Source organism: Polyodon spathula, chromosome 10 (genome assembly GCF_017654505.1).
Source record: "Polyodon spathula isolate WHYD16114869_AA chromosome 10, ASM1765450v1, whole genome shotgun sequence".
In the NCBI taxonomy this organism is placed as follows: Eukaryota; Metazoa; Chordata; class Actinopteri; order Acipenseriformes; family Polyodontidae; genus Polyodon; species Polyodon spathula.
In genome coordinates, this window is record NC_054543.1 from 35,852,317 (window position 1) to 35,861,304 (window position 8,988).

An 8,988-nucleotide genomic window follows, 5' to 3' on the forward strand; every position below is an offset into this window, starting at 1 on the left:
CACAGTGACCCTAAAATTAATTTAAGATTATTTTAGAATATACTTCTTTTCATGCTCATTTTTGTTATGTTGATTTGTGGCAGTTTTATTTCTGTTAATCATGTCAAAAATAATCATGAATGTACCTGAATAGTCATATTTCATAAATCAAATGGAATACATGTAGACCGATAGAGATAACCTACCAGAGGTAATCTAAACATCAAAGGGCCTTGTGTGCTTTTTATAACCTATTGCAGCTGATAATGACAGGACTCAAAGCTGCAGTCTTGGTACTGCCAAACCATGAATGCACACATGTGAGTATTTACAACAAAGCCTAAAAGGTTAGATCACTTTAGCAAGAGATCAGAATCCACTCGCAAGTAAACAAGCACATCATATACATACACTTTAGCAAGAGATCAGAATCCACTCGCAAGTAAACAAGCACATCATATACATACATACACAGATACATATATGCATATATACATACACACACACACATACATATATATATATATATATATATATATATATATATATATATATATATATATATATATATATTACATACATACATACATCAACAGTATAACACAATATTCACAAACTAATTAATTGTTTTTGCAATTTATTTATAAATGATTATACATTATTTTGTTATACCACAGTGAAATCAAAGGAAGCATAGTGCAAGCAATTGCAAGCAACTGAGACATATGGGAAAATACAACAAAATTGTCATGCAAATTTATCAAGGCCAACTTTTGTAAGGGATACATGTTTTTTTTTCAAATCATCTGTGTAAAACTTGATTACACCATCTGCCTTATAAAGATGTGAGCATGCTCCTGTTATATTGTGTTCTCTTTCTGGTAACCCACCAACTGCAAAGTCTGTACACCATGAAGTACAAAAGAAAATCACAGAACCCTTCTGTAGCAATGATAAATGTAATAGCAGACACACCAGATTACTTAATGAAAAGGAATGGCGCTCATCTGGACTGTTGATTGAATATATATATATATATATATATATATATATATATATATATATATATATATATATATATATATATATATATATATTCATGGGAACTAATATAAGTACCATGGTTAACTACATCTTAAACACAAAAAAAAACCACCTGTTTGGATGTGTATAAAATGTATTTTGATTTGCCAAAAAACAGTAACTTACATTTACATTGAAGTATGAACCAGGTTAAAAATGCACAATAGTACAGTATATGTAACTAGAATTGAATGCCACTTAGGGTTGTCAAAACACATTTGTGTGGAGTTACCTTTAACCGTGCGACATCCACTAACATGTGTGTGTGTGTGTGTATATATATATATATATATATATATATATATATATATATATATATATATATATATATTCATTTTTTTTATTTCAACCCAGCTCAATGCTGCCGCCCCCGCGCTGACTTGGGAGAAACGAAGACGGACATACTCCGAACCGTGTGCCATCAGCCGTCCACTTCTTTTCACTCTGCAGGCCCAGCATGCAGCCATGTCAGAGGTAGAGCGTCAGGGGAACCACAGCTCCGGGCAACTTACAAGCAGGACCGCAGGTGCCCGGCCAGTCTACAGGGGTCACTGGTGAGCACTGAGCCGAGGACACCCTGGCCGACCTCCAGGCTATAGAGCTATACTCCACCCGGAGTGCTTTTATCGGAAGTAGTACATGTTTAAGTCATCCTTAAAAAAACAAAAAAAACATTGAAGAACAATACCCATGCCATAATAAAACAAGACAGCATAATTGCATATCTGACATCTTTTAAAGTTGTGACAGGATGATCAGGGCGTGACAGCAGCTGCAATGTGGGTAAATGTAGAATCTGCCCTGCTTTCTAATAAATGTTTTTTTTTTTTTTTTTTTTATTTAACTTACATAAATCTTATATTAACATCAAGATGTACAGTAAAATATTGCTGCCACTCTTTAGAAGGCTGTGATAAGAGTTCAAGTCTGTGTTTTGAATAAGCAGTGTCCAAAGAGAAACAGTTTACACTACCTGGGCAAAGAGCCATTGCTGGAAGCATCATGCTGGCTTGGGTTGTGGTTCACACTTCTGGTTGACACAGTATTTTCACTAGGGCTGTCCGCCCAGTCTGGGTGTGCCTAGGTCACAGCCTCACCACTGGTGGGAGATCCTGTGTTTATGGTAGTAGAAGCACTATTTATGTTGGCTTTCCTAATGATTAGCCCTCCTGTCCCTGCTTCTTAATTACAGCAGGCTTACTTTAGCTAGATAGATATAAAGTTGTAGTCAAAAGTTTACACACCCGAATGGAAATTTGAACTTCTATAACTTCTTAATTTTAGGAAAAAATCTTTTTCAAGTATTCATACCCTTTAGCTATGGTAGTATTGTCTACAATGTTCTAGAAATTGCAGTATGATAATGCAGAACCTAATTCTAGAAAAGTCTAGAAAATGCTGGATTGTAGGTGAACATTCTTAGAGAGTATAAAAGAATTAGGCATAGGATGATTGCTCATTACCAAAAAGTCAATAAGGGAAAAAGTAAAGAGCTATCTGAAGGCCTTAGGCAAAAAATTATTTATGGTCATAAAACAGGAGAAGATTTGCAAGCATTTGAGTATCCAAATTTTGACTATTGTTTCTACTATCAAGAAGTACAAGATTCACGGTACTGTCACAACGCTCCCTTTGTCTGAAAGAAAGAAGGTTCTTTCACCAAGAACAAGTAGAAGAATTGTGAGGAAGGTTAATAACAATCCAAGATTGACTGCCAAATATATTCAGAGTGAATTGGCTGCAAGAGGGACTGGGGTTTCCATGTCAATCACAGGTCGAGTATTGCATGGTGAAGGTCTCAATGGTCGCAGGCCAAGGAAAAAGCCACTTAGGAAAACATCATAAGAACAATCATTTAAAGTTTGCTAAATGGAATTTGAACGATGGATATGAGTTCTGGTCAAAGGTTTTGTGGAGTGATGGATCAAAAGTTGAGCTATTTAGTCACGTTGATAGTTGTTACATTTGGAGAAAGTCTGGTTTTAGTTCTAATACATGCATGGTAAAATGGATTCCATAGCATACCAAAAGACATTGGCCAATCATCTGAAACCCTCCGTTACAAAACTTGGTTTAAAGCGCAACTGGTCGTTATTATTGGTAAAGGTGACTCAACTAGCTATTAATTTCATTTTACTTGTTGGAGTATGAATACTTTTGAATTAACATTTTTCCAGTTCTGCAAAATAAATGCTGAAATAAATAATTGTAGTCATCTATTTTTTGTAACTTTTTTCCTCAACCACAAGCAAAACATTTGCTACAAAAGACTTCCTGTAATTATTTTTTTTTCAAGAAATTTGTAAAAATTATAAATTTATGTATGTAACAACATATATATTCTCCCTATGCACAAAATATTAAGGACTGTTTTAAAGAATTGTTCCTTGAAAAGGGTTAAAGATTCTCATAAGTTAAAAAGGTGCTTTGAGAAAAGAAAACAAACTAATAATACCTCTTTGTAACAGTTGAACTGGGTTCCATGAAGTGCCAAATTGATTGAATTGATCAACATAGGTTTTAAAACTGTCCTTAACAAAACATAGCTTAACATTCTGTGAATAGGGTCCTATATTTCTGTATGTTAACACCACTGAAAACATTATGACATGTACCTTGTTTAACATTGATGATGTTCTGGGAGATAAAAACATGTTGGCTTCACATAATTTTGCTTTCTAAAGTTTAACAACTTCTGACCTAGACTTGGTTTAATTATATAATTTATAAACTGTGACCAGCTCAATGTATGTGAAGCCTTATAACAACAACAACAATATAATAATAATAATAATAATAATAATAATAATAATAATAATAATAATAATAATAATAATAATAATGAATTTAACTGTTGAGTTTAATGCAGCTGTGGTGAAAGCAAGCATTTCAAACAGTTCAAAACGAATTACTTGTTTTGATAAATAGAAGCATTATATCATAGCAGTTGTCAAAGCAGTCTTCAAAACTGAATCACAGACGACTGACTCTTCTAAAACCAGGATACGATGCCTGTTGCCTTCCAATGCTGCACATTCCAACACTTATCTTTATTGCCATTTGCTCTGGCAGCTCCTACAAATCTCTGTTTTACATCAGCGTGGTGGCGTGTCTGAGATTCCAGGGCTACAGTTGTTGCATGTCAAGTACAGTTGGAGAGGGTTTATTTTATTTTTTTTTTTTTTTGGGGGGGGGGGGGGGGTTGGGGTATTTTATTTTTATTCATTTTTAACTGGCCTGTCTAATCTAATGTTCTGGATTACAGGGCGATGGATATAATTAAATAAATGAAATATAATGATATAATTAATAATTGTATTTTGCTTTCCATTCACTAGGTTCACAGGAATGTTTCAGTGACAGCAATGTTTAGGCATAACTCTCATGCTTTTGAGAAAGTTACATTTAAATATTATCGTGTGATGTATATACTTCCCTTTAAAAACATTATTCATCATTACAGACAGTCTCCATGTACTATTTCCAAAACCCCGGACTTCCATAAATATTATGATCAGATATCACGGTGGTGGTAGTGTGACTGAAGCAATGATGCCCTTACGCCCCAGAAGTACACCTTTTCTCAGTCGTGCGATGCTTGAAGTGTCCTTTTTTCTCAATGAGCGTCTGCCCTTTTCATGTCCTTTGCACGTTACTGGAATGAAGTGATATGGTTTTGTGGAATGTGATATAACACTCACATATCATACTTTTGATGCAAATTTTGTAATACATAATTCGATAGTTTCTCCTGTTGTTTTACAAATGTATCGGCAACATAACAGGATATAATGTAACTCAATGTAACATTAATCTGTGATATTTTCTGCAAGTGTGTAAAATAATTGGTGCTTTATTATTATTATTATTATTATTATTATTTATTATTATTATTATTATTATTATTATTATTATTATTAATTATATTATAATTTAATAAAACAAATCTACAAAATTAAACACACACATTCACAAACATCCAGGAACTGAAAGCTAATATTTTCTTAATATGCTATATAGGCATCCTCAGTGCGCCACACCTAACCAAAAGTGAAAGAAGCACTGCCAAATACGGTTGAACCTACAGGGTTTTTTTTTTTTTGTTTGTTTGTTTTTTTTTTAACCACTGTGGTATTGAGCAAATAAATCAGAACATGATTTCAGGGTGCAATAATTTGATTGGCCAGTAAGGGGAGCCGCCTCGCAGCTAAGCGGCTAAATGCGAGGGAGAGGACAACAAAATGCGAAACACAAAGAAACGTGCCCAAGAAAGGTTCTAAAATACCTTCAGTTATCAGCTTTCCTCGTTTCAAGCAAAATGTTTTACAGAAAAAACAACAAAAAAACAAAACAAAAAAAAAAACCAAACAAACAAACAAAAAAACACCCATCACATAAACAGAAGCTTTCTTCATCTCAGTGGAATGAAGTAAACATAGTGTACAGCAATCTTTAGCAAGCACTTTCCCAAGGCAATTCAGATTTAAAGAAAAGTATTTAAAAAAAAAAACAAACAACACCCCCCCCCACACCCCCACTAATTTAGACTGCAATATGGTGGGCAAACATAAGTCCTAATGAAAAGGGGTAGCACCTTTGAAAAGGTAAATTAAATACATTACTATGGTTTTTAATATAAACAGCTACGCTATAAGTCACAATTGTGGCTATTATTAAGAAAAGTAGGAAGGAAAGCTATACTGTTTGCACGTAGCCAAGACTTGATTGGCTATCAGAGCTGTCATGATCATTGTGACTTGGAGATGGGTGGTTTCCTCTTAGTTATAACTGCTGACAAGGTCAAGTTATGTTTACATTTTGATTCATTCCGACAGCAATTACAACCTGCATTTAGATTTCAACAAAGGCTGGTTACAGTTAAGGATTGCAACATGACTTGGCTGGTTTTACTTTCTTTTAACGCTTCACATACATGGAAGTGCATCTCTTTAATGACCTCTTCTAAGCTCCCTGTACATTCGGGCTAAGCACTTAAGAACATCAAAACCCAAACGGCTTTGTAACATAAACTGAAGTATAATACTTCAGTGACAGAATGAGATTATCACTAGGTACAGCAATACATCCAATAGTAGATTTATCCCAAGATCTTCCTACAATAAAGATAGTTAACTATAAATTATGAGCTTGTCAGTGGTCTAAGTGTTCCTTATAGCTTTCAAAAATAAAATATACTAATTGTAATTGGTGTTTGTGTTTGTTTTGTTTTTCAGAAATGTAGCAACAGTCCTACGGTTACTATGGGGCTAGCAGAGATGAAAGCTCACCTCATCTTGTGATTTCATTGGAAAGTACTCAAAGGAGACAGCCAATTGAATTCTACATGTACAGATATAGTGCTTGGTGGATTCTGATACAGAGAAACAGGATTCCAATTCCATATTGGAGCAACAGATCTCAGAGGCATACAGCTATGGCCAACAGTTTTGCATCACCCTATTGCATGAACTAATCTGCTTCATAAAGTTGAATGAAGCCTGCCTAATAATGTTATGGTAACATATTGAATTACATACCGCTATGTGGTTTTCCATACATTCACCAAAAATGTGACATTTCAAAATCTAACATGAATTACTGTACTTCTATGAATGCTTACGGTAGACTTTTTCAACATCATTGTGTTAAATATAAGATCTAAGTTATGTACCTATCGTTTTTTTTTTCAAGTATGTTTTTTTTTTTTTTTTTTTAAGTATTAATTCTAGGTGATGCAAATGTTTTGGACATAGCTGTAGCTTGACAATACAATAAAAGTTAAATAAATGAATAAAATTACATTTGAAGTGACATACACCAGTATAGGCCTAAGCTTCCAAATGAGTTCAACAAAAACTGAGTTAATTAAACTGATTCCATTATAATTTAATGATGCCTGTTTCAATTCTCAACCAGGGGATATGCTGCAGCAACAGTAAACATTACTTCTTCTTCTTCTTCTTCTTCTTCTTCTTCTTCTTCTTCTTCTTCTTCTTCTTCTTCTTCTTCTTATTGTGAAATTTTTAACAGTATAAAAATGTTTCCATGAAAAGACTACCATCCATATATACACAGAACACACTCACATAAAATATAAAAAATAATTGTTTTGTTTTATATAATTTAACCTAGACTGCCGGCTATAGGGACACACATATATTGCTGAAAATTTCAGGCAAGTGTAATAATGTTAAAATGTTATCAGGGGAATTCTGTTTTATGTTTAAAAATCTGTTTATTTTATTGGAGTTGCAGTCATTCATCTTGGTAGGTTCTAGATGAATTACCACACTGTGGTTAAGTCCTTCAATGAGCCTTAAGAGATTTTATTAGCAAAACATTTGTTTCATAATTTGGGAATTAGAATAAAATCTCTGTACTCTAACTGGTGAAAATGGAAACCAGATGTGCACTACAGTTTCATTTTCCTTACTTCCATTGAGTTTATTTTGTACTAGCTGATACATTAACTGTACAGTATATAGTACTGGCATTAGAGTTATTGTACCTCATTAGGAGGTAGATATTACTTGTGGGCAAACCATGATAATGATTGAAAACAATAGCAATACAGTTACACTTCTGCCTGTGTTTTCTGTTTTATTTAGATTTGTTTTTCTGAAGTCAATTCAATTAATATCAACAATGTACTTGCAATGCTGTAATGAATGGGTATAAAGAAAAGTCACAGATATTTCATGCTTATTGAATTATTTTATTCTTTGGCCTTAAATATATTTAGCGGTTTACCATAATACAAATGTACACACGTTACACCCTTATTTTACTTTTAAATACCACAACATCCAGCAATGAATTGATAATGGGATGTGTAGTTGTTTGATAATCAACAGAATCACATATTGCTGTAGTAAGTTTCATTTAAATTTTGGAGATAATGTAGATCATTGTTTTCCTTACCATTCAATATCCTTTAGATGTTTTTTTTATTTTTTTAATACATTTTGTTGTCTTCGATTCCTTATTTAAGGGGTGTGCTGGAGCATCATGCCAGTCTATGACAGAGCCACAGTTCTCAGTTAGAAACCAAGGTTAATGAAGTGGTACCTGAATTGTCAGCACAATTGGATTAAATATACATACAGGCAGTGTTGTGTGTGTGTGTGGCCTAACCTCACTTCCTGGAAATGACTAAATAAAGTGAATTTCCATATCTAACATGTACAGAAGCAATGTGCTCCCTGTACCACAACAAAACAATTACAGATCAAACACAAACTGCGGAGTAATTAAAAAACTAAACTAATTCCAATAAAGCAAAGAGCATTGTAACATGTCTTAACAATGATGTATCATTTTCATGTAATAATGATGAAATTACTAATTCTAACTTGGTCTGTCCTTTTATCAGTCCTCTATAGCTTTTGTGCTTTCAGCATTCCAAGTTGTAGCATTAAGTGTTGTTGCACAATTCATGTTAAACTTGTAGTGAGGGTGACCTTAACCTTTAGGTCAAAGATTCACCCTTTCTGAGTTGGTTCATGGCTTTGCTGGTGACCGGGTTGGAAGCTATAGCTCTGAGACGCCAGTGGATTCTGGAATTTTCGGGATTCACATTGCCGTTGATGGGAGACAGAGCACAGAGTAAGAGTATTACAAAGGGTTCATTCAGGGGGAGAAATGCTGACACTTGGTCACATGGTCCATGGCTACTAGCTAAAAAGATTAAAATAGCTTTATATGGTTGAAGCCATATGCAAGACTGAAGATAGCCTATCATGTACGCTGCCTGTGATTATATGTTTTAGCCATGAGAGTCACTTCCCATAACCACTGTCTACATGCACAGTGCTTAGATCAGAGATCTAGCAGTTTTTGTCTTGCTGCCCATAGGAGCTGGTAGAGGCTAGTGAGGCTAGTGTGCATATACAGTGGATAATCAGGATATAATAGAGACAATACTGA